This window comes from Dermacentor variabilis, chromosome 6 (assembly GCF_050947875.1).
Source record: "Dermacentor variabilis isolate Ectoservices chromosome 6, ASM5094787v1, whole genome shotgun sequence".
NCBI classification, from domain to species: Eukaryota; Metazoa; Arthropoda; class Arachnida; order Ixodida; family Ixodidae; genus Dermacentor; species Dermacentor variabilis.
This window is the reverse complement of record NC_134573.1, coordinates 139,163,903-139,190,921: the sequence shown is the minus strand read 5'-3', so window position 1 is coordinate 139,190,921 and position 27,019 is coordinate 139,163,903. Positions and strand designations below refer to the sequence as shown.

Below are 27,019 nucleotides of genomic sequence, written 5' to 3'. Positions count from 1 at the left end.
TTAGCAGCCCAACTCCATAGCCACTATAAGCAACCGCGGCGAGTTCACTACAATATGCGCCACGGCGGCCGTAGTAAGGGATGGGCACAGGCGAAAACGCGCACGTCTATCTTCCCTGGTACGCACTCCATTCGCAATCTTTATTGTGGGGATAAACTGGGTAACGTTTGGCTGTTTATCTCGCGTTGATTAATTTTTCCACCACTTTACAACAACGCCAAACGTGCCGCGCGAACCACTTATTGATCAACCCGCTCTGCGTCTACAAAATACTGGAACACGCAGTACGACATCTTAGTGTTCACGCAGAAGACGTAATCTGGCCGCAAAAGCTCACGCCACACGCGGTTCGCGAGAAAGCTGAATTCTCGTCAAGCCCGGGCACGTAGCCCGGAGTTCGAAGGTCGAATCTACAGCTTCCTTTTTTTCTTTTTTTTTGCTTGCTACAGGCAGCGCGATCCGCTAAGTAAGAAACATCAAGCCGTAAACACGGCCGGATTCCACATTTGTGGCGGCGGGGAAACCGCGTCCCGAAAACTTTCGCGGCCGCCTGCACGTAGGTCAGCGCGCGAGACCTATCATCGCCGTCCATCTTCTTCGCTCGCGTGCCACTCGATCACTAGGATCTAGCGCATCGCTAAACGCTTACATTAGCTATAATCATGCAGCGAACGTCACTATGCAGCGTTGGGGCGGCGCGGCACGCTAAGATGGAAATAGCCGCCAAAAGGAACGAACAATTACTGCAGCGCAACGTTTGACTCGCGATGCTAAAAGTGGAACTCGGACATCAGCAGTTCTTCGTACAGGCGGGGGGGCTTCAATGCGTTCGGAGAACGCGTGAGTGGGCTGTATGTGTAACGCATGGCGGCGCTAATACGACCAACGTCAGGCGAAGCAAGGAAAAAAAAAGGGGGGGCGAAGACACAATCCAGGGGCGAAACACCCGAGGTATACAGTAACAGCGCGCCGCCGGCAGTTATTTGCAGAACAGCGTAACGGACGAGAGCGTTGGGAGAGCGCGCATACTCGAAGCGAGCGATGAGAGACCCAGATCCGTCGCCTCGCGTGCTCAGAAGCGGTGAACCGTGACGCAATCGCCGCGGAAAGGGGTGCGCCTGCCGCCCGCGTACATACGGTTGCGACGAAAGTGATTAAGACGGAGCTTTCATCGGCACGTATCCCGAGGCGCATTGTCTCTGCCGCTCGCCAATCGTGAGAGCTTCTCTCTTTTGTAAGCTCTGCGGGCGAAGGGAACACACGCGTTCACTGAACTTTTCCTATAGACAGCTCCGGCCTCGATTAGGCAACCAACGTGCTGAGAGTTACGCAGCAGTTACGCCGCCTTCGACGTTCGCGTCGAGACGAACAGACCGGAGGGCAAAACGCCCGCGCACGTAACGGGCGTTTTTAACGCGACAGCGTTAAGGGCCCCAGCGTCGCAGAAAATCCGGCGTTGGCGTGCCGTACCCATCGTCCACCGTCGCTTCGGCAAAAACCGCAATCGGTCAATGCAAACCCAACCACGCATACCCAACCATTCAGACCCTCCGTGCAGCGCAAGGAAGTTACTGAACTAATTGAATTTCTCAAAGTGAAATACGTCAGAAAAATCGCAAAGCACGACTTATACACAACCTACAGACATGATAGCGTCGGATTGTAATGTGAACGTACCAGAAAACATAATTCTGTTACGCGGAAACTCAAACAAAAACCCCCTTTTCTAGCGTTTCTACCATCCATTTAAACCGGCCACGGCATCCGAGATTTGTGCGCGTCGGAGCGCGCGAATCACGGAGGCCACGGATCGCCGCACCCGGCTTCTTGCAACACCGCCAGATGGCGCTCGCCTCCGTCGCATCGCGGCCCACGCAAGAGGCCGCGTTTCTACCAGAAAGCTCGCCTTCGTGCATAGTGTTCACCGCCAGCGTTTCCCAGTAAACATTACGGTTACATAAGCTGCACTTGCCTGGAAACGTGGGAAGCAGTCAAGGATCTTTGAGTGCTATCGCGTTCCACTCTTAAAGGCGAAGCTTAAGCGTCCTCCAAATTATTTTTTCTGCTAAGACTGTCTCGATCGTTAATATAGGCGATTCATGACAGAATGGCCATTTTCACTGTACAAGCTTCATATTTGAACGAGTAAAGGCAAGGCGCAAAAGACCAGGACTGAAGAAGGAGATAAATGACAGGACCGGCACCGGTCCTGTCGTTTGTGTCATTCTTCAGTTCTGCTCTTTTGCGCCTTGCTTTTACGCATTCAAGCATGAACGAACTAGCCCAAGCAAGAGTTTTACTTAAGCTTCATGTAGCAGCGACGGACATCGAAATTCCAGCGATAATCGTCGGAACGCTAACAAAATTCGCCTAATCAACACTGAAGTATTGACATTACGGGCGAATGCTATAGTTGTAGTATCGAAGTCGGCCAGTACTCAAAGCATAACGTTTTGCTAGAAGCTGTGTCTTTGCTTAGGGCCGCCATGGAGAAATACGGACTCCGCGTAATGCACTGCGCTGTTCTAGTTAGCACATTTCTGCAGTGTACTATTTCTTTTCCCAAAATTTAAAAACATGTTAACAGGAACAGCTATTCATCTCGCTTCTGAGTACTTCCCGAATCTGGTGCGAGGCACACAGTGTCTACTGAAAAAACGGTTGTGCTTCGTGTACTGGTTGACTTCAATTCCGCAGTTACAACATGCCCCCTGAAGTCACGACTAAAATATATTTTCGGAATGCTGTACAATTAATAATCATATAGGCAAACATCGCGCAATTTTTTTCACGTCCGCCGCTGCTGTGTGAAGCCTGGCCAGTTGAAAAACTCTCTTTTTTATCAAAATTCCCCTATCGTCAAAGAGACAGTCACCCCGTGGGAACACGCGGTACACCGCTACAACAATCAGCGTGAGAAAAAAGAAAAGGGTTGGGGGGGGGGGGGAGGGTCTGCGGACATATTTCAACGACAAAAGAACTTCACGCACTGATGAACAGAAATGCAAAAAGTGACGACTGCTTACCGTTAAGCGCGGTGTTGCAGGCCCTGCCGCTGCTGCTGCTGCTGCCGCCGCCGCCGCTGCTTCTTTCACTTCAGGTCAGTCCTGCAGTCAGACACAGAGAAAGGGCCACCGACACTTGAGTGAGGGAAGCTCGCTCGTGTGCGAGGTATCCGAACTATACTGCGCGCCGCACAGCGCACGGATGCAACAACAACACCGGCGGTTTACGCGTGGACTATGCGGGAGAAATCAAATCACCCGCACGTGGTGTGATTAAAGGATGAGCGCATCGCAGAGTGAGCCAGTTTCGATGCGACCGACCGCCGCACGCCCACGCACCCCCTGTTACACAGCATGCCACATGTGCGCGCGCCGTGGGCCACTAGGAGTGAGAGAAAGAGGTCGGGCTGCGGTTTCAAGAGCAAATCGATAGCACTTTGTCGCGCGCGGAGTTGCGTGCAGCGCTGTCGAGGCACGCGGAGCGAGACTGCGTCACTCGGTGTCTTGCGACGCACGAAGTAGTCCCACAGCCCGACGACGTCACACGGATTAGAAGCCTGGCACGTGTGAAGCTTAGCGTTACGAAGGCTGCCTGCGGTCGTTCTCTCGTGGTGCGAACCACTCTGGGTATATGGGTTCGTCGAATAAAGGAAAGCAAAAATAAAAGAAGAGTGCCACGGCGGAGTGATAGACCGCCGAGATTCTTTTTCGTTCCGCTTTGCAGAACGGCCCCGCCAGTATATGAGACTACAAAGCACGCAACTGTGCCGAAAGAGGCCGCGAAGATAGCCTGCATAAAACGCGTTAAGGAAAGAGAAAAAAAAAGCGGCAGGTGATGATAAGGGGGTCGCAAACAAGTCTCCAAGTTGGAAGAGATACAGAAGCGACGGAAGAGAAGACGTAAGCGAGCACCGAAGCATGTGAAAGCCACAAAAGCGACACAGGCGCGACAATAGACACGAAATAACGACGTTCCGTTTCCTCGAAGGGCCACTACTTAAGCGAGAGGCGTATCTCGCCCTCTACGGCGGTTACGGAATCCCACGGAGATAAGGAATTTTTATCTTTTTCTCGTTTATTTTTTCTCTTTATCTGTTTCTCTGTAACCACTATCACTTTGCGGACACCGCATCTCGAATATACTGGAGTATATCCATACTTCTGAGAAACGTTCGAGGGAAAACACACCCGAGGGAAAACGTGGCGAAGTTCTAGCGCGGCCCGTGAACTGTATACTACCGCCTACGGAATGGCGCGGAGATGCGGAAACGCCGGTGGCGTCACCTTGTGACGCCGATTTCCAACTGGAGCACACACACACACAACGGTGAAATTGCCATGACCGTTTTCTAACTCCGGCCGAAATGCGCGGCGCAAAAAACGCGTCGAAAGCAGCCACCAATGAGGTCTGTGACTTTTTACTGCGCTGCAAGCGGGAAGCCAAGACAAAAGGGAAGCCACGCCCACCCGCTCGCAGAGGGGAGAGGACATTCCAGCAGTGGATACACACCCCCGCGTCGCTTCGCAATCATACCGGTCGGGTAAGAGGGAAAGCGCGCAAGACAGGTGTTCGCACACGGACGCGATCAATTTCTCCCACCATATATATACGCTATCATGATTCGTCCGCCACCTGCTGCTCTGTATCGTCTCGATAATAAAAGAGAAAAATTAAGCAAAGCTCTCACGCAGAGCTTGCGGTGCTTGCGCGCGGCATTAGCGCGAAATTCCGCGAAATGCGGGTCGTACGGAAATACAGAGAGAGAGAGAGAGAGAAAAGTTTGTACAACGCGAGCTCCGTTAACGGCAGACTCCGCCGCATCGACCGTGAAACTGTTCCTATGATGAATTGATCGTACAGGCGTAGTGGCGCTCGAACGAGAGAATGCGCGCGCGAAATAAAGAGGAAATTAAAAAAGAAAAAGCATTTCTAAGCGCACGCTGTCGACCTAGTTCCTGTTGGAAGAAACATTTCATTCCACGCGCGCGCGTGGCCACCCACTTAGACTATGAAGAGATCTGGAGTTGCGGCAAAGCTGATTCATCTTCAATCTTTTTAACTGAAGCTGCAGGCGAGAGGCAAAAAAAGGAAGAGAGAACATACGTTCCGTTCTCTCCTGCATTTTCCGAATATTTTCGCTGTTTCTCGCTGTTTCAGTTTTAAGAAAGTCTGCAGGAAACAGATTTCGAACGACTGGATTCCATCAACGCGCGCATACTGCGCCAAAGAGCGAGTCCTTCCATGATGATGATGATCATGATGATCAGCGGCGTGTACCAACTCAGGGGCTTGGCCAAGAATCAGGGGCGCGATCGGAGACCTTTGTTCGATACGCGTTCCGTTGGGTTGCTGCAACGTCACAAAGTGGCAGTATGCAAATTTCTAAGAACGGGGCGGAGAGAGCAGCCAGTCGGCAAGCGGTGAACTCCGCGGAAATTTACCTCCCTCGTTTGTCGTCTGCTTGCAGACAGCATACTACGAATCGAAGTGTTTCTCGTCTTCCAATGAATGAAATCTTTATCTAAAAAAATTATTTTTTTTCTTCTCATGCTCAAACACATCTTCAATTAATAGTACATGTGACTACTGCAATTTATAACTATCGGTTTCTCTGCGTCGTTCCTAGGTGGTGTCGCTCACAGCGACAACAATAAAGAAACAAAAATACACGACGGGAAATGTGGCGCACTTTTCAAGAGGCAGCAACAACATTCCAGTGGCTCGCTTGCACCGATGATGGGGCCGATTTCGCTGTACAACCAACGCACTATTCCTTTCGAGAAACAAAAGCGACGCCGGAATTCGCTTTCTGCCATTTCTTCAAACGCGTTTTACGCTGCCACCCGCTCTCCTTCCTCCTCGATCAACACAAGCGCCATTTTTCTCGAATTAAACTATGGAGTGGATCCGAACGTGCTATACAGCTGCCGGAGCCGCCGTTTGGATACAATCCAATCCGCCAGACGCGCCATGCGAAGCCGGCCTCGCAACGAGCAATGGTCGCTCCAAACTTCCCAACTCCCGTCGCGTTCGGCGCCTAGTAGACGACGTGATCGGTGGCAAGATGATTGACAGGAGCGTGTCGTCATTTTGACGTCACCAAAAACATGGCCGCGCCCCGCGGCTGGCGACGTCGGTGCGGAGTAGGCCAATCGCGCCCACCGGTAACCGAACGAACGCGCCGAACAACGATCTCCGATCGCACCCCAGGAGATGTCTGTAAGTGTATTAGAACAGTTAACCTTAAAATACTATATTCGTGAAAAATGAAAGCAAGAATAGTGTAGTAAGCGTATCGCATGACTGCAATTAGACGGTTCTCGTTGGTGTTTCAACGAACGCACAAAATAAAAAGAAAAAATCTCGCTGAGCTTTCCCTCATCGCCTCTCATCCTCGTCGCGTTGTCATTCTCCTCCCCCAACAGTCATGCTTTACCATGACCCCAACGAGGAGCCGCATGCCACAGACACGCTCTTCATCCACCCAATCTCCCGGTACTCTCTTGAAATCATGAATCAACTGAAATGAAATCAACTGATGAAATCAACTGTCGATGAAATCAACTGTCGATGAAATCAACTGTCGATGAAATCAACTGCCGGAGGGTGCTCTTTTCCCCTCACAGGCGAAACGCAAATTGCCGAAGACAGCTTCCAGGGCCGGTATTTTATACCGATGCCTTTTTTCCGATTCTATGCTTCTTCAGGCTTTTCGCGCTTGGCCACTGGTCCAGAGCGACGGTCTGCCCACATTATCAACGCGATCACGCGGCCGTGTGTGGTGGATGATAAGAATAGCACAGAATAAGGCATAAGGCATCGCTACAAAATAGCGGCCCAGCATCGCATCGGACGAAAGGGGAAATTGCGCCATGTGGTAAGCGTTCTCGGGCAAGTAGTATAGCGCACATGATGCTTTATACAAGTCCGACACGTTTCTGTCGCATTGACAGAAGCGAGGATATATATATATATATATATATATATATATATATATATACACACGCGTGGCGTGCATGAATTCCGCGGTGCGCGGGGTTTGCTTTTGGAGACAGCGGCCAGCGCGGACGCAGAAAGCGCCAAGCTCACCGCGGCGCCCCGCTGACCACCAGCGGCAGAGCAAATGTAGGTAATCTCCGCGCAGAAACAGCGCCGCTCGAATGGGGGCAAGAGCGGCGATGGCCCGGCCCCGCCGGTCTCTTCACACGTCCCCCTCGTTATCGACGCCTGCAGACGCACCGCGACGCGACCTCGCGGTCGCCACCTGCAGCCAAACCCGCGTCCCTTCTCTCTTTCCCGATATACCGGTGCCCTGAATGGGCCACGGCAGCAGATAGCGGCGGCGGCGGCGGCACTTTTTCTCGTAATCCCATACCGGGACTTGTTCAGCACAATGCGTTGGCGGGCTAGTTGGTGCGAATCCATGAATACTTTGTTAAGCGCAAAAAGACAGACACAAGAAAGACGACTTCCATAGTCGTCTTTCTTGTGTCTGTCTTTTTGCGCTTAACAAAGTATACCGGGACTTGTGCATGCAACGGCACGGAAGCCGCCCCGCATTACGGCACAGGCGCCGTGCCAATCGCAGTTTCCTGTAGGGGGCACCACGGTCGCATGAGTAATTGTTAAGAACAGCGAGCAAATTGTGCGCCGCGCCGTGACCATCCATATATAGAGAGGAAACGGCACTGTGTGGGGAGGAACTATAAAACACGGTTGTAGCACCGGCGGCCTTGCGCATGCGACCGCTTATATACAGTATACAGTATAACTCTCTCAAATTAACGATCGTGAACTTCGACAGTTTCCGCAGTTGATTCTAAGCGTATGTACAGTCTTCCATGAATACGAGTGCAAATTGTCGAGCAAAAGTGTATTTCGCTGCCTCTCCAGATGCAACGGCGGAGACTGGATACGCCCGGTCTGTAGGCAACACACTGTAAAATAATTTGCACCCTAAAAAGGGAAAAAGGGTTTAAATGTGTCTATAACTCACACCCTTATGGTGCCCGGTATATAGATAACACCCTAAGGGTGTTAGTTATAGACACATTTACACCCTTTTTTTTCACTTTTTAGGGTGTAAATTATTTTACAGTGCAGTACGTACAGGGCTCAGAAATTGAAACGCGATACTCGAAGCCCATGGTCGTCGGCGCTTTTTGCGCCGATTGTAAGCGCTGGGGACACCAAGCCGATGCATCGTGGCATACAGTGAAAGGGAGAACCTTCGTGACGCACTGTGACTGCGCTTGGTATACCATGGCGCTCCACACCTTGAGCTAAATAAAAGAAAGATGGAGACGGTGGCAGCCGCGCGCTCCGAGTATTGCGTTTCAATCGCTGAGCACTCTACATTTCCGACGCTGCTTTCCTACGGTCTAGTAATTCTAACGTTAATAAAGGAGCTCATACGCTAGAGCTTTGTGTACCGTGGGAATCTTCGTCTCCGCAGCTGTAACGGCTCGGGAAGCTTGAGCTACGAAGGCGAACACTCAGATTTGTAGTCGCCATTTTGCCATTTTATCAGTGAATCAGCCTGCCTTCCTCCCAGGGTGTAATTTCCTTCCTCGCGCTTCCAAACTCTGGTTGTGTCCGACACACGACTGTATGCTGTGCATCGACGGCGATCGCAAACTCACCGGCGTGTTCACATTTCCCGCCACCGGTGGCTCTCGTGGCGCTGAGCTGTGTGAAATGGACCGTCGCTGAAGGTAGGGCTAGTTTCTAAGACGTTAAGAATGTCGAAGCATTGTAAAGATAAATAGCCTTACAATGGACAAAAAAAGAGAGCTTACCGACACATGTGCGATCGGCGAAACAGCTCAAGGAGCAAGAGAGAGAGAGAAAGAGAGAGAGAGAGACGTATGTCTTTTTTTTTTCCCATGATTTTAGAGCGCAGCTTATAGGCGCCCGTTCATGCGTTGAGCGTCGGCGTCGGCGTAGTCAAGCGAACGAGCACAGCAAAGGATGAAAGAGCGGACGCGGAGCATGAAAGACGGCGACAGCGAAGGTAGCGCGAGGAGGAAAGCGGAGGAGGAGGGAGCAGCGGCACCATGAGGCGGAAAGCGGAGGCGGAAAGCGGAGGCGGAAAGCGGAGGCGGGTATGGCGAAAGCGTGAGAATCGTAGAGTTTCTCACTACATTACCTAGACGGAAATCTGGCGCTGCTGCGCTGTGGTATCCATGGGAATACCGGTATATTGTGACTTCGGATTGGCATCCTTCTCGGAGAGACAGGACACCTTGAAGGCGCGCTTGGCAAGCGCCGTTCCGTCTGTCACAATGATTCATTTTCTACTAAAACAGCACGTGAAAAGCTGTTTTGGTTTTATTATTACGGAAAAACATGTTTTGTTTAACTATGAGAACTTGTTATTGCGTGTACGATTATATGTTACGTAAAAAGTATTAGCGGGCCGCTAAAGTTGGAGGATAGAGGACAAGGTTCGCGCTCGCTTTGAAACAGTTTGTCGTCTGTTCTTGCTTTCATTCGCTTGGTCATGCATTGTAGGTGAGAAAAGATGTAATATGCGTGAATGGAAGCATTTTATGAAGATCTTACTTTGAGAACGCGTTATTTGTGTAGCCATATCCACGTTCTAGACGAAGCCTCGTACAACAACAGCCAACACGAGCCTCGCAGACACATATACCGTCATTCCCATGACGGCACGGTGCCCCCTTAAGAAACTCCCATAGACGGTGGCGCCAGATTACCCTCTAGGTGTTATAGTGAGAAACTCTATGGTGAGAATAAAAGCGTAGTACCCCGCAAGTACGGCTCTGCGGCGATGAGCGCTACGAGATGGCGCCAGAGTAGTGCGCCGTCGTCTCTTCACCGATGGCATGCGGAGAGCGCGTCCACCGGTACCATATATGGAAACAAAGCGCTGCATGAGCGGAGGTCTATCTGCGGCGGCTGCAGTGAATTGCGCTCACGCGTCACCCACGCGCTGCCTCTCGCGATCTCACGATTAGCGAGGCAGTCGCGCCACGCTTCGCTCCATTTGCAATGTACCGCATGAGACAAATTTTCTGCGCCAGCCAATACATCGCGAAATGAAACCACGTGTAGATTTCGTATTAGGGAGTATCGTAATCGACGGCGAATTTTTTATTTTTTTTTACTCCAGGAAGAGAGAGAGTAAAACATCTTTATTAATAATAACTGAATGGCGAGAGCAGTGTGGGAGGAACCCTCAGTCCAGGGTCCCTAAGATGATTCCGGCGATGTTTCGAGCCCGTTGGAAGAAGCGGTACAACCTTGGCCGAACCCGAAGGCGGTACAATGTATCGCAGCGTATTCGTAGCGTTCAACTTACGGGGAAAGGACTGGAGAATGAGAGCCGACCCCGAAGGCGGGGGTGATGTTGAGCACAGCGCGTCCCAAAGCATTAGCTGCCACGAGCCGAGAATGGGACAGACTGACACCCTCCCGATCATGACGTAAACAATAAAGTCATTCATTTTAGTGGCCGAATGGAAACTAGAGCACACGCAAGTGCTCAAGCTCGTGCTATATGCGACGCGACGTATACGCGCCAAGGAAGTGTAATACAGTCAACCGCCTTTATAACGAAGTGCTTGGAGCCTCCGAAATACTTCGTTATACAGATCACTTCACTGTAAAGCTGGCGCAGCGTACAGCTCACACAAGAACAGGGACACCGGTATAAAGGTTATAAACAGGGATAAGGTGCCTCAGAAAGGCTGGCCAACGTTTCGATATGAGGGCCTACCTTCGATAAAGGCGGCCTCGTCATCCTCGGCGTGTCAGCTTTAACGGGTTAGTACAGTGACGTCCCGTGCGGCTGTTGTAGGTGGCGGCATCACCACATACAACAGGTATGTCCTGATGTAGACGTTATCGAAAACCGTGTTGCAGATACTATGTCAGCCTTACTGCTTCCTCTAGTTCCCCCAGCGCGCCGCGCGCGTTCCGATAATGTGTCGTGGGGTGCGATAACAGCATCATTTCTGCCTGGCCACCTACGCGACTTCATGTGGTGTCTAGGGAGGCAAATGCTTCCAACTCGTGACAGGCTTGAGCGGTGGGCTGCAGTGGCTTGCGCGAGTCCATCGATGCACAATATGCGTAACCTACATGAAGATGGCACACAATGAAATGCCAACATCAGCCATTCCCGTTCGGTACTGTCATACCGTCCTTGGAGCCGAACTATAAGGAAACGCAAGCCTATGTGTTACCGCTTATAACCACCGCAGTCACTCTAGTATTCTTTGTAGTCTTCTGACAAATGCTTCGTCATTATACAATAACAAGAAGAATCAGAACACTCATCGTGCACCGCTTCGGTTACAGCGAAAGCCTTTTAGCTCAATATCTCCCATACAAAGCCCTTAAAGAGCATAAACGCGATGTTGAAGGCCATATTTGGCAAGAACGAGCCTTTTGGGAGTCGAAGAAAAACTACGAGGTCGACGCGGACCATCATTTGCAAGAAAACTCGCATTACATGAACGTCACCGCGTAGGTGTGATGTTGCTATGATCTTGCAGTGATCCCTGCTGACTTCAAAAAAAAAAAAAAAGGTTTACTGATTGATGAGCGGCAAGAGAGGCAATGCGTTTGAAGCGACTCGCTGCATCTCCGGGTACCAAGGCAAATGAGGCTCGGAAGCACCGTGACCGCCATCTTGCCGCGGCAAGCCGAGCAAGTACAAGTCAATAGAGCGAAGTGGATGATGAGGATGGCCAACTACACCCCGACACCGCCATGGAAGACGCGTCTCCTCCTGATCCACAAACGGCGCTGCAACAGTTCCAGGCGGCCACAAACTACTTTAACAGACACTTCGTCCAGGACGACGTTGCAGGCATTTAATAAACAAACATTGACATAACAGTGTACGAGTTGTGTGCCTCCGTGGTGTTCCGACGCATCAAACGCCATTGGCAATGGTGTCAGGCTTCCGCCGTTTCACACTTTAGTCTCGACAAAGTACGTGTCTTCCGTTTTTTAACACTGGATGCAATGAAAAACCGACAGACTCGGGACACAGGGAGGCTGAGTCTACAGGAAGGTAACATGAGGGGGCATGCAGAAAGCCGACACAGAAAGAGTACGGAGAGGTCGAACTCCTCTTTGCAGAGGTTGGAAATGTTTCTCTGCCTATCTTGAGCTGACTTGTCCGATATCATTATTCAAGGAGGCGAAGAAAGACTAGGCGGAGTGTTTCAGCGTGTTGGATCGTCCGCTCTATACCCTCTGTGACGCCCTCGGCTTGCCGTATGAGCGCATGCGCAGATTTCCCGGGGGCCGATGTCGCATGCCTACGTTAATGACGGTGCACCTCACGCATTATGTCCACAGGAAATACGCGTGTTTCTTTTTTTTTTTTTTCCCGGCCGGCTAAGAAGCCACCGGTCGCCTCCCAACGCTGTTCTCCACTCCCACCTTTCCCATTTCCCAGTGTAAGGTAGCCAACGAGGCTGTCTTGGGTAACCTCCCTACCTTTCATTTATCATTTGCTCTCTCTCTCTCTCTCGCTCTCTCAAGCAAAGACAAAGAGTTTGAGAGGAAGATAGCGACTTCGTGTAATCGACGTTACAGGCGAACAGAAAGGAAGCTTGAAGCCTGCGTTTCGAAATGCGCGCTTTCATCAGTGGCTATGACAGTGCGCTGATGACGAGCCCGACGCTGCGGGTTCGATCGGCAGCACACCACGAAAACGACACAGCCGAAAGATGGAGAAGCAGAAGGCAAGTTAAGAGAAACAACAAGTTACACAGTTTATATAGCGCTCTACGCACAAATTGGTTGCGTCGAGGAAAAATAAAGCCGTCAGGTCGCTCAGAAACATATGCACATAAGCGTCGACCACTTGGCACGGATGACGACGCGGCGTGTAAAAATGAAGTAACAGAGGTGAAGTTAGCGACGCCAGTAAAAGACTGAGGCTAAGAGGAAAGAGAAAAAACACCAGAAGGCGGCAGCGTTTCTTCGTTGTCAGAAACTTGCATATTCCCCGCTATCCGTCTTTATCGAATTAAGAAGCGCCTACACACCAGTACACTTATGTGCAGCAGGGGGGGGGGGGGGGTGCACAGGCTTGCCCCTCGCGAACACCGGCCTCCTTTTGTTTATAGTACGAAATGAGCAGAGACGTAGCACGCAGAAAATCGTTAACGAAAACACGGCGTTGCTGCGCAGGGTATGTGCTTTATATATATATTGCATGCATGCGTGACGCAACATAAACTGCGCCAACGGAGGCCCCGCGGCGAGCCCTGCTGGCATATTCTAGCACACGTGCTCCAATCCCAATGCCGTCGCTGTGCACGGGAGAAGTCGCCTTTCCTCATTTATTTATGTTTTTCTTTTATCTCTTGTTATGCTTTGTTTTTAATATATCACCGTCAAGTATATGCGTACGTTCCACCCGATTCCCGCAAGAAAAAGGAATGTCCCACATGGAACATGCCACGTCCGCTTATTAAATCAGGGCTGTTTCGGATAAAACAAGTGAACCAGAAGAAAGGATGAGGGGGATGAGGAGAGAGAGAGAGAGAGAGCTTACGATGCATGCGCTCCCACGGAGCCTTCACACTTGCTTAGATGACTTTTACCCCCGTATTAAGAAATGCATCTTAACTTGCTTGACCTCTGGTGGGATGGGGGGGGGGGGGGGGGTATTCTGTAAGAGTCCAGCTAGTTGACGGTCCATTTCCGCCGCTGCTGATTGGAAGCAGTTGTACGAGCGAGCATAGAGTTTCATACAATAATATTGTTGTATGAAACTCTATGCGAGCGAGTATAGGGGGCGAGCAGCCCTAGCCAATCACCAGCGGCCGAAATGGGCAGTCCAATAGGTGGACTTTTACAGAATTCCCCCCCCCCCCCCCCGGTGCGAACGCACCCAAGACGCTAGCTGCGTTTCTTCAGGCGCGTTCACGACAGGCGTCATTTAAATCAAGTCAAGCTTGGGCTTCAAGTTAAGATGCATTTCTGAATAAGGCGGTTAATGCATCAGTTGTCAGATTGGCATACATCTTCGAAGTGGATTCTTTCGAAACTGTGGCAAACACTGGAGTAATTTCGTTGCGAGTAGTAAGCCCTCGTGGTTATAAACGCCCTCAGCCAGACAGCTGGAGCCTTAGAAAGTGCAGTGGATCAGAGCGCCACTACGCTCCTTGGTGATTCCTGTGAAGAGGGATGGATAAAACAGTTCGGCACACGATACACGAACGTGGTGTATACTGTAGTCCAGAAAAAGCTCAGAAAAAAAGCACCTTCACCAAGCTACAGCGCTTTGTGAAAGGCATTGGTGGGAAAGAAAAGCTCGTCGTACAGAAATTGTAATGGTCAAGTGCCCGCCAACGCGGCCCGCGCCGAGGCATGCATCTGCTTGCGCCTTTTCCTCCTCCTCCTCCTCCTCCTCCTCCTCCTCCTCCTCTCTCTCTCTCTCTCTCTCTCTCTCTCTCTCTCTCTCTCTCTCTCACGCCGCTGTGTTGCGCCGACGCGAGTCGAGCGCGTTGCATACAAACGTGTCAATGAGCGCTGCGACGCGACCTTCGCGCATTTAATGTTAACCTATAGGCCACGCCTATGGGCCCCCGGAAAGCTCGCTCGCACGATGAATGCAAACATGGAGCGAAACGTGCTTGCTACGAGAAGCAGTATGCATGCAAACGAGTCGCGTGTATACCTCGGACTATAATACAAACAGGAGTGAATACATGTCGACTCGCCGGATAAGGCGGTCCAATTACTGCCCTGCCGATACTATAGATAGCTTCGCGGAAAAACGCAAGAATACACAGGCGGTCCTCGGCCCATTGCCGCACATCCATATACCTCGCTTGTCCAGGTGATAGCCTAATATATGATCGTCCTGAATACAGTCAGCTCTGAGGTGTTGGGATGTCCCGAAGGGAAATGGGGAGGTCCTTCGATTCCATTCCTCCCGGCCTTTCCCTCTCCCCGTCGGAGTTCTGTGCCACCGGCGGACGCCATCCGCTCGCGGCGTTTTGATTACTTTAACCGCATGCTTGCCGTACGCTGTGCATGCAGGGTGCCTTCCTCGTCACTGCTGCATGTCGCCACGCCCCACGGAGGGAGCGAAGAACCAGAAGGGAGCACTGCGCGACACTACTGAAGCCAAACGCTTCGGCCTACGGCCTAACACGTGATCGGCACGTCAGAGCGCGTGGTGGGTTGCAGCAGCTCCAGCTCTGTAGACTGTTTTGATCGCACCGCTGGTACGATCTGTTGGGAACTCGGCGCTGACGCCCGTGGCTGTACCTGGGTCGCAAGCCCCAAGGGTAGCGTTGGCCTGGCGGCCTGGGGTACAACTGGAAGCATCCGAAGGTCCCGGCAAAGCATGAGTCGACTGGTAACAACAAAACAACTTGTTTATTTTAACATCGCAAAGAGTTGGCGGTCAGGTTGACCGAAGTAGAGAGACGGGAGAGCACTTCACTCAACAGAAGAAATCGGAGCCCCTCCTTTTGGCGTCCGGGGGCAGCTGTTTTTATACTCTCGCAGTTGAGGGCAAGAAGGAACCCCTCAAAAGACGAGCACGTGAATGTACAATGGGCTAATGGTGACGCACACTGTCGTAGCGCTGCCGTAGCACCATGTCGAGCACGATCTCGTAGCACCCTGTCGTAGCGCTGCCGTAGCACCATGTCGAGCACGATCTCGTAGCACCCTGTTGTAGCGCTGCCGTAGCACCATGTCGAGCACGATCTCGTAGCACCCTGTTGTAGCGCTGCCGGTCGGGCACAATGACTGTAATGAGAGGATGATCCCTGCTTTCGCATCGCCTGGTTCTGGCACAATGACTGGAATGCGAGGGTGATCCTTTGCGGTCGCATCGCCGCAGTCGCGCCTGGAAACACCTGCCGATGAGCGTTGCGGCGACGACGATCGGGCCAAAATGTCTGCCGCCCCGCCGCAGTCGCGCCGGCAAAACCACGTGTCGCAGGCGAAACGCAACAAGACATAGCTACGGCTGCAGACCTCCGAATTCGAGTGCGCATCGATCAAGAACTGCCCGGAACTATTAACATTCTCGGCTAATAGGCTGAGTCTCACAGGTCACGTGTTGGGCTAACACTGCGAGAGAAAAAGCGAAGGGAATGGCTTGAAGGAGAGTTCGCTTGCCGAGGTTGGCTAAGGCGACTTAATGCTCTCTCCTACAGTTTGTTTACTTCTACGATGGTAATACACTTGCGGTCGGGGCTAACTACCCACGTTTACGTGAGGACGTAGCACCACTAAACTTCGTGTCCGAAGTGAACACGTCATATCCCTAGCGTGGGTGCGTGTGCTGCTTTAAGCGAGGCGCGAATATAGCCTGTCCCTTTTTTTTTTTTGTTTTTTTTTTTTTACTGCGTCAAGCCACTGCAGCCACTTTCTCCTCGCAACTTGTGCACGCACCGTAAGGCACGATGGTTCGCTCGTTTCTTTCACCATAGCCGACAAGCGGTGGCCGTTCTACGTTACGTCCAACTCGTGCCGCCAACGTCGAGTCTCTCGCAGTAACGGCAACTAACCTCAAATACCCTGCTTTCGAGCACCGCAAGCGCCGCGGGACCGATTGCGGAAGCCGGAAAACTACGCCACGGCCACCACGCGTTCAGGACGTTATACCTACATTGCGGCATCGCAGACGACCCCTCCCGCGAAGGAGCCCGGGTGACAGCAGCCACCAACCCGACTGCCGTTGATGCAAGAAAAGGAAGCAACTAAGTACATAAACGACGCGATGAGAATAAAAAAAAATCGGCCAACGATCGGAGCGCAGCTGCAAGCTAGGGCTGCCAGGGCTGCCTGTCTGTCGACGCGACCAGCCGGGCAGGGGGGGGGGGGGGTAGTAAAGAAAGAAAAAGGCACACCACCGACCGCCATGGCGTTCGACGCCGACGACGAAAGGGGCATTCCGCCGCTCGCCGTTAATTTAGAGCGCGCAGCACGCAACGTCGAGAGAGCCAGGCGCGCTCTCGATCCCAGAATAGCTGGGAGGCCCACCGCGCCGGGCACACGCGCACACAGCGAACGGCGCGGCTTTTTGGCGCGCGCGAAGAGAGCTTCGCGCACGATGGGGGCAGCAGGGAGCAGTGCTGCTAACTAATACAGCCCCGCCTGTCGAAAGCGGTCTAACAAAACAAGGAGACATGGTTCGCCGCTTTTCGCGTCCCAAAGCAACAATGGGGGCAGTAAAGGGCTATGCACGTTAATTTCTACAGCGTGGGGTTCGTTGACGCGTGCCTAAAGTACCTATATATCTAAACGCGCTTTGCCTCCATTCAAGTGCGGCCGCCGGGGACGAGAATCGAGCCCGCTACCTCGTTCTCCGCAGCAGAACGCCATAACCCCGCAGCAACCGCGGCCTCTACAAACAGTGCGATAAGGTTGGTTGGTACAAACGCGTGGTTCCTACGTACGTAAGCCTACCTTCTACACAATTAACACTTGATGAATCCATATGAGAGAGCTAACTGCCTCGAAGTAATCTGGGAACCGAATTAACATTTTCTTTCTTTCTTTTTTTTTTTTTTTTTTTTGCATGAGCTGATCGCCAATGGACAGCTGCCTCCACTATAACATACATATAGTATAAGTCCGACACCACGATTGCCTGAGACGTCTGTTCTATCGAACACGTTTAGTCGAACGCTTTTTTTTTTTTTTCTGTAAATGCGGGCCCTGGTCAGCATGCAGTTTTGACTTGGTCAATAGTTAGTTGGGTGTCCTATTGAAAACGACGCAAGAAAAGAAAGAAAAGAAAAAGAAGAAAGACTAGAAGACTAGCAAGAAAAACTATACAAGAAAAGGAAGGTAGCGCCGTCTTGTGACGATGTATCCAACTGCAATGCGCTCGAAATCTTTTTTTTTTTTTTTTCGCGTTGCGTAGTGTTTCTGTCGAGCGAATATAATAAAGGTAGAGGATGTTAACGATTACACCACTACCGACGCTTTAAGCCTGCAGTTAAATAGAACGTGGTAGTTGACTACAGTATAAGCTTTAAGCTTTGCGTGCTTTCTAGTTAAACTACTGGTCACAGGATGTCGCTTCCATCGTTGAGTTGCTGCCGTACATCTGCCTCTCCGGTAACACGCAAACGGGGAAACGTTTGCGAACGAGCTATTCATGTCACACGGCTCATGTGGAGGGTCAGACTCGAGCGGCCGAAACGGCAAAGGAAAGACAGAAAGAAACGGTTCGGCCAGCTTGACCGCACAACTCGTTTTCATCGGGCAGTAGGGGTAGCCGCATAGAGCGTTGTAACGCTCGTTAAACGCCAGGCATACGGCCAGAGTGGCTTCCCTACGGAGCGAGGAAGCTTGCGATGCGAGAAGATATTTATCTCCCATTGCAGTGTGTGTGTGTATATATACACGCTAATTCGATTGCATCTGGCGAGAGGACCTAATTGATGTCGGGTCTAAGAACGGCTGCTATTACGACAACCACCCCATCCGTGTTAGACTGCGTGACCTCGTTTCGCTGGGAATGAAAGAAGAAGAAAAAACGAAAGAAAAGAAGAAGAAGAAGAAGAAGAAGGAACAAGAACAAAAACAGTAAAGCATGGAGCAGATGCGAGGATGCACGAATGGTGTCGAGATCGTCATTTGCGTCTGTACGAGCGCTTGCTTACAACAGATATAGTATATGTATACATAGCTAATGGATTCCAGACGCGGATCTTAGTTTTGCAGCCGTAGACGAGAGCCCAGGAAGAAGAAAAAAAAAGGGTGAAAGCTAGCTACGAAGATTGGAACCGAAGTTCAGGCAGATAAGATTAGATTACCATATGGGAGTACAGCTTCCAGCAAATTCTGTTATAGCGAATTTTTTATTTATTTATATTTATTGGTACAGTCCGACATCTAAACGTTATCATCTTGCACCCACCCGTCCGCAATACTCGTGATAGCTCGGGCGAAATTAAAGCATATAAAGGCAGACATCTCCAGCTGACCGCTATCGTGCGTTCTAATATTAATAATCAACCACACAAACAAACATGCACGCGCGCCAGTACACACACACACACACACGCACGCACGCACGCATTTACGTTCATATAGTGGAACGTAAATGCGTGCGTGCGTGTGGGTTAAGCGAAAGCCGTAGAGATGATCGCGAACTCGCACGCACACACAACCGTACACATTCTGTACAATTTCCATTATTATTATTATTATTATTATTATTATTATTATTATTATTATTATTATTATTATTATTATTATATCCGTGTGTGCGTGCGTGGAAACGAAAGCTGGACAATATATCAGGCAATGATGCAAATACAGACCGGCCGAGATAGTTCGTCTCGAGAAGACCTCGCGCGCTGAGAGAGCAAAGAGGCCGCTTTGTGACAAACTCCGAATCCCAGCTTTTGCTCTTCCCTCGCCAACCGCGCTCTCTCTCTCTCTCTCTCTCTCTCTCTCTCTCTCTCTCTCTCTCTCTCTCTCTCACGATTGGGCGAAACCGTGCTGCAGCTGTTCACTGCTGCGTTCGCAAATTAATCAGCGGACGACAAGTCGCACGACCTGGCATTGTAAGGACAGATGAATATATAGGCCAGGTAGTGCGCGTAGTAACAAGAGGAACGACACTTTCTTCTAAAGAGGAAACGAGAGCAAGGCTACGTCATTCGGATGAAGAAAATCGCAAGAATAAAATCAAGAGTGATTAGCATCCAAGACCATTCTGCGTATCTATACGAACAGCGTAGATCCGTTGTATATATTTCTTTTTCATGTCATCTACGCTATTGCCCATGCCGAACGAAGATTAACTAGTCCAGCTTGAAGCTCTCTGACATCGTTGTTTACGGCCTAATATACAAAACTATGTCGTGACACGCCTATCGACAGTAGAACTTCACAATTAGAATTAGCCAGTGAGGTGAATTAGCCACTGCAGCTAACTTGCTGCAGTCGCTGCTCGAATTGGCGACAAGGTATAATATCTCTCATATTAAGCAATCCTGTACATTCTATCATTGTTCCACTACGCCGGCCTGCGTCGACAGGATAGCTCATGTTGATTGAAGACGTCACAAAAATGAGGACCACAAAAAATAAAGGGGGGGGGGGGGGGTCGTGTTTGAGTTTCCGCGTAGCAGGATTATGTTTTCTCGTATATTCAAATTACAATATTGTAGCTTGTGTGTAAGTCGTGCTTTAAGATTTTTCTGACGAATTTTCGCTTTGAAGAATTCAAATTGTTCCGTAAGGTATCTGAGCTACACGGAGGGCCTGCGTGGTTGTGTACGCGCGATTCGGAATTATTTTTTGCGTGAAAACATGGTCGACGCCGGACGCTGTATCTTCTGCGACATGGGGTACTCAACGCTGACGCGTTAAAACAGCCTTTAGTTTTGAGTCCTCGGGGTGAAATAGATCACCAAGTCGCGCAGCTGGCCACCAAGGACGAAACAGGTTGTCTCAAAACGAAAAATAAAAATAATTGATTTAACGAGCAAATGTGTTCAACAACAACAACAACCGAACGTCCGAAGCAACACAGTGTCAGCACAGTCGACGGAGAAAAATTTGTAGCATTAAGGCAACATTACAGGTTTTATCGAAACCGGCAGCGACAAAGCGTATACGGCTACCGCAAGGAGCGCATTTTCAGCGGGGCGTCCATATCACGTGACGCGCGGTCGATACACACACAAGCTGCAAATTTTGCCAGGACACGTGACGTTATTGCGCACACGTGACGTTACTGCGCACACGTGACGTTATTGCGCGCCCGATCAGCTGCAATCGGTGTAATCACGCAAACAACTCGGTAACCTCATTGCGGCAAGAATATATGCATGGACGCTGCATGTCCGTGCAGAGCGGTGCAACGTCGATAACATGTTGAATAGACGCTGCCTTGTGGCTGTGCCGCTTAACAACTTAACAAGCACCAAGCAGCGCGCTTACCTATAATGCATGAGGGTCTCGCAATACGCAAGAGGGGGCGATCAGAATGATTTATATACGGCCCACCCACCGTGAACGATGAGGTGTAGGAAACAATCGCGCCTTTTCTGCGCACTCTTTTTTTTTTTTTTTTTTTCTATGCGAAAGTTCTGTGCTTTCGAAGTTCCCGCTCACGATTTAGCCACAGGTAAGAAAGCGGTTAGGACGAGACAGAACCTTCTCAGCACACCTATACAAGCTCAGTTGAGCCTAGCAACAGCTTTCCTTAACGAGAAAAAGAAAAGAAAGAAGCGCAAGATCTGCGCCGAATGTTGTTTCGCGTATGCCAACTGAATCGAGACTATACATCTCGCAGCTGTCTCTACGCACCGTTAATCTGAGTTGCCCTAAGGTTCCACCTATAAGAATTTTCTTTTTCAAGATATATTTCGCTTAACTTGACCGGCGTTTCATATAAAATCGCGAAATTGACAATTGGAACACACGGCACCGACCAAGAAGATTAAATATGTTCCAAGTAAAAGACCTTTCGCGGCAGCCTTGTTCACAGTTACCACAAACGGCACTCGTTTAAGTATACGTGTTCATCCCGTGCTGCAGGCATCGCGCATTTATACAAGGGCGGGGAGAGGGAGACAGAAGGAGAGAGATTGCTAGTGTTCCAGTTAAGCGAGCGCGCAGTAGTTTGAATTATCAGAGGTTCCAAGTGCAAGCGTGTCATCAGTTTTTTTTTTCTTTTCTTTTTTAAATCGCACTTAGGCAAACGTGTCAACATTCGGGCAGGTGACGTCATTACTGCCGCTCTCCATTCGCCACACGGTCCAAAGCTTTCAAAACGGGTCTCGGCGTTCAGCTGGAACGCGGTCCTCTTTGGTTAGGATGAGGTGGATGAGTGGGAAAGCCTGGTTGCGGAATCTCGCGTATATATACAGCCTCTTGTTATGCTTTATATTCGCGTGGTGGACGACAATTCTTTCTCTCTCACGAAGTTTCCGCCACCTAGCGGATTGCCACAGAACTGAAGTCTATAGCAGAACTCGTTGTTGGGCGAGTTGCTACGGGCAACCTGAAGCGCGCAGAACTGGGGCGGCTTGCACGAGCATTTAAACACGAAAGTAATAACGAATTTAATTATCCCCAGACAACTCCTAGTCCGCACAAGAACGCGTTCATAAATTCGTTATTACTTTCGTGATTAAATATGTTCGTCCAAGCCGCCCCTGATTCGCCGTACTTCTTTATGTCGAATAGCTTTGTACCGAGGGCCTTTAGTTCGTTTCTTTTTTTTCCCTTTATCTTTACCACATGTTCAACTCAGGTAAGCTGGAACGCTTTGAAGACGCAGGCATGCGCTTCATGAGCGAGAGCGCGGAGACGCTGTATAGACTTGGGGAGAGAACGGCTGTGCAGACGAGGTGGAGGGGGCAGCACGGCGGGCGACCGCGGGGGCGACGACGTTTGACCAAGGTCGGTCGCTCGCACTGCGCGTGCTCGCAAATGGGGGCGGGGGGGGGGAGGGGTATTCCCCGACGGACGTCTGGGGGCACCCGATGTCCCGCCACGCGGTGAGGACGCATATACACTGCGTCTCTGCAATTCCGTGCAGTACGGCGAACGCTGCGCACTGCGTCAGCCAACCGAAATAGAGAACCAGGGCCGGCACGCACGCACGCACATACACACACGCACGCACGCACGCACGCACGCACGCACGCACGCACAAAGTAAAAAAAAAATTTAGAAAGTGCAGAAACCATCCACGATGATTGATAATGCAAGGGAACAAACAGAACGAACTAACGCGCGAACAAGAGAGCGAGCGTTTTCGCTTACAACGCGTTAATTTGGGCTGGCTGTTACATTTTCTAAACAACACCTTTAAACATCGCGACACAGGACACATTCAAAGAACGACACGACGTTTTTTGTTGCCGACTCCGAATACCGAGAAACCACAAGAACGGGAGAAATAGGAAAACGTAAGCGCTTCGCTATAAAAAATTTTACGCTATAAAGATTTAATAAGGGTGCAGTAAGGTTAATGAGGGTGTAAATCGCTCTATACCCTACACTAAACTTGCCCCATTAAATGTTGATAGTTCAAATTACAATCGATAACTCGGACCCTTACACGCAATTTACCCCCTTAGAAGGGATAATAATAATATTTGGGGTTTTACGTGCCAAAACCACTTTCTGATTATGAGGCACGCCGTAGTGGAGGACTCCGGAAATTTTGACCACCTGGGGTTCTTTAACGTGCACCTAAATCTAAGCACACGGGTGTTTTCGCATTTCGCCCCCATCGAAATGCGGCCGCCGTGGCCGGGATTCGATCCCGCGACCTCGTGCTCAGCAGCCCAACACCATAGCCACTGAGCAACCACGGCGGGTGCCTTAGAAGGGAATAAGGGTGTACATTGTATCTATAACTCACAACCTTACACCCAATTTGCGCCTCATTTGTCTAATAAGGGTGTAAATCAATCTATAACTCGCACTCGAACACTCACTTCACCGCCTCAGAAGTAAGGGTGTAAATCGGTCTACAGCTTACACCCATACGTCAAAGTTACCCCCGTACAACTTAACAACGGTGTATATCTATCTAGCACGCACCCTTACGCCCTCGTGAAGGTGCGAGTCATATGCCGATTTACCCCTTTAAGGGTGTAAATTATTTTACCGCGGACTCAAAACGCACAACAGGCTCTCGTTGACGATTGGCTGACCCGAGCCCCGGCCTTTGCTGCACTGCACGCAGTTGCAGATAAAGAGGGTGCACGGGTCCAAGCGGCTATAGTCGGCCAGCGCACGCCGGCGGCGACGGTTCGTAAAGTGCCGAAGAAAGCGGGAGAGGGGGAGGGGGGGGCGAGAAGACGGTGCGTTATCGCCGCTCGTCAGCACCGTCCGGGCAACGATAAATCATCGCTCGAGCAAAAAAAAAGGCAGAACGATCAAGCAACGCGGTGTCGCGTCTCCCCCGCCGAGATACATACACGTCGCAGCTGCGTCTGCGCGCTCTTCTTATATTGCCCGTAATAAACGTAGGGACGACGCCCCGCCCACGTGGGTGGCCGCCGTCGCGTCTCTCGCACCACCGCCCGGCGCCACTGATTTTTATGTGAACACCGATCTTTCCAGAGGTTGTATACCAGTCAGTGTGGCAGACGTCCGCCGTCCGGTTTCACTACGATGCGCAATCAAGTGCAACACACACACACACACACTAGTGCTACTGACGGTGTTCTCCTGCGAACCAACGTCAGCACTTTGCTCCTCGAAGAGGTAGGACGCGTGTCGAGTGAGCTCCTGCACAACACTTCGCAATGTGGTGAACGCGGTTCGAATCATGGATCCGGGAACCTCGAAGAGATGAGACGTAACGCTAACGCATTCTCCTCGTATTTACCGCTAAATCACCACAGAATCTTTCTTTTTTTTTAATGGCATGACTTTCAAGGGGGTTGGGAATAGCATAGCGCCTTTACACTCGAAAAGAATTAATACAACGTTTTAAACCCCTTGGGCTGGACCTTGTCTCTAAACGACAATCTCCATCCGTCTGGCTTGCGTTTCCTTTCTTGAAAAACTCGACGCTGGTTACTTTCCCGTCGAGAATGCTACGTGACGCCGCGTTGACAGCGCGCATGCCGTTCTTGACCTGGAAATACCGGGCGCTAAGGGCCGATTTACGCTCGAGCCGCAAGCCGCAAGCCGCACGCGTGCGGTCGCGTGAAAAATTGCACGCGTCCAGCACTTGTGCACAAATTACCATTTACGCTGTGAGCACCAGTGTATACCTTACACACTGTAAACCGAAATTTGTGCACGAGTGTTTGATACGTGCAATCTTCCGCGCGACCGCACGCGTGCGGTGCGGCTTGCGGCGATGGGCGCGCGCTCGAGCGTAAATCGGCCCTTAGCGGTCAAGAGAGGAAACGCACACTCGTAGCACCCATTGCATCCTTGCTTATCTTGACCCCCAACGACAATCGTCATTTTGCGCGCCTTTCCTTTCTTTAACGCTGCGCGTCCGGTACTTCCAGGTCGCACTTGTTCAATAGGAGTGAACGAATGGCGAGTAACACGTAATTACAAACCAAGCTCTGCAGCCCAAGGCCACAATTAGGGCGTACGATAAGCACCGCATACAGCGGACGGCTCCAAATTAATCAGCACCAGGTATTTTTTTCGAAGGGTTCCAAACATTCAGTAGACTTTATTTTAATTTCTCTTTTTTTTTTTCAGAATCATTCTGCCCCCATCGAGGCCGCCGCGGAGATGATCGAACCCACAACCTCGCATACTCGAACGAGCAAGACCACATCATTCAGCTACCACGCGATAAAAATTTCACCGACAGTTACGACACTCCCTAATGCGAATTTCGAGAGCACCTGTTTAGGTGCTTTGAATCCGCCATACATTGTGGTTAAAGAATTTGATTCTGAAGGACCAGTTGCTCTAGGCGGCGGCGGTGAGCCTCTGCTCGGGCAGTTGGCGTTTAACAGCAGCGCGACAAACGAAACATCTCCACCGTTTGCGTTGCTCATGGTTCAAAAAGAAAGCGCGAACACGGGAACGCGTAGCTACGCGTGTCTCGCACGGAGCGCGCTCTAGCGGCGGCGCCGCGGGCGAAGTAGCGCATGCGCAGCGGGTACGAAGCCCACGCCAGCGCTTTTGTTTCCACACTGGCTTAAGAGTGCATGCAACTACACTCTTACACTCTAAGAACAGTTTACATCCTTTGGCGTGCCCCTTCTGCCACACAACGATAATCGTCATCTGCCTTGGTGCGTTTCCTTTCTTTAATGCTGCGAGCCCGGTGCTTTCCAGTAACGAACGGCATGCGCATTATCAGCATGATAGCATTGCCGACAGGAAATGCTATCATGCTGATAACGCGCATGCCGTTCGTTACTGGAAAGTACCGGGCTCGCAGCGTGCTATCATGCTGATAACGCGCATGCCGTTCGTTACTGGAAAGTACCGGGCTCGCAGCGTTAAAGAAAGGAAACGCACCAAGGCAGATGACGATTATCGTTGTGTGGCAGAAGGGGCACGCCAAAGGGTGTAAACTGTTCTTAGAGTGTAGAGAGAGAGAAAGTGATAAATGAAAGGTAGGGAGGTTAACCAGGACTGATCCCGGTTAGCTACCCTACACTGGGGAAAGGGAAAGGGGGACGGAAAGATTAAAAGAAGAGAAAGTCCACTGGAGATATCAGTCGGTCACTCAGCCCGGATCGCAGACGCTGACTCAATCCGGTCGCTTTCAAATATCGCAGCAGCGCTTTTGTGGCTTTTTGTAGCTGCGATATGCGAGGCCATGATCCCAAGATCTTGCTCAAGGTGAACGGCTTTCCATCTAGCTGATTGAGAGCTGTGCAGAGGTCTTGCCTTTCATTTTCAAAAGATGGGCAGTAGCACAGTAGGTGTTCTACGGTTTCCTCGACACCGCAGGCATTGCACTCGGCGCTATCAGCCATTCCAATCAGAAATGCATAAGCATTTGTGAATGCGACGCCCAAACGTAAGCGGCACAGCACTGTTTCCTCATTTTGCGGAAGACCGGGTAACAGCCGCAGTTGCATAGAGGGATCGAGGGAATGCAAGCGATGTTGAGTGAATTCAGGTGTGTGCCACTTCTCCAATGTCAAAGAGTGCGCTAGCTTGCCTAAGTGTTGGGCTGCGTCGGTCCACGATAAAAGTATTGAAACAAGGCTTGCTCCTTCGTGTGCTTTTCTAGCAGCTTCGTCAGCGAGGTCGTTGCCGGAGATAACGCAATGACCAGGCAGCCAGTGAAACACGACGTCGTGTCCTTTCGCGATCATGTGATGGTGCATTTCTCGTATCTCCGACACGAGTTGTTCACATGACCCGCGACGAAGAGATGCCAGAAGACATTTTAAGGCCGCCTTCGATTCGCAGAATATAGCCCACCGATTAGCCGGTTGGTTATTAATATAATCAACGGCACCTCGGAGGGCAACAAGCTCCGAACCGGTCGATGTTGTCAAGTGAGAAATCTTGTATTGGATGCTCAGTGATCTTGATGGCATAACCACTGCGCTGGTGGAGCTGGTCTGAG

At 50.8% G+C, this 27,019-nt stretch overlaps 1 protein-coding gene across 7 annotated transcripts in view; it reads right to left on the bottom strand.

The window, feature by feature from the left end:
* Nucleotides 1-27,019, bottom strand: part of LOC142585313 (solute carrier organic anion transporter family member 74D-like) — a 572,676-nt gene that overhangs the window by 55,117 nt on the left and 490,540 nt on the right. For all 7 annotated transcript variants that reach the window (XM_075695987.1, XM_075695988.1, XM_075695986.1 and 4 more), the window contains exon 3: nucleotides 3,027-3,107. The gene's annotated coding sequence lies outside the window, so the exon portion shown is untranslated. The remainder of the gene's footprint in view (nucleotides 1-3,026; nucleotides 3,108-27,019) is intronic.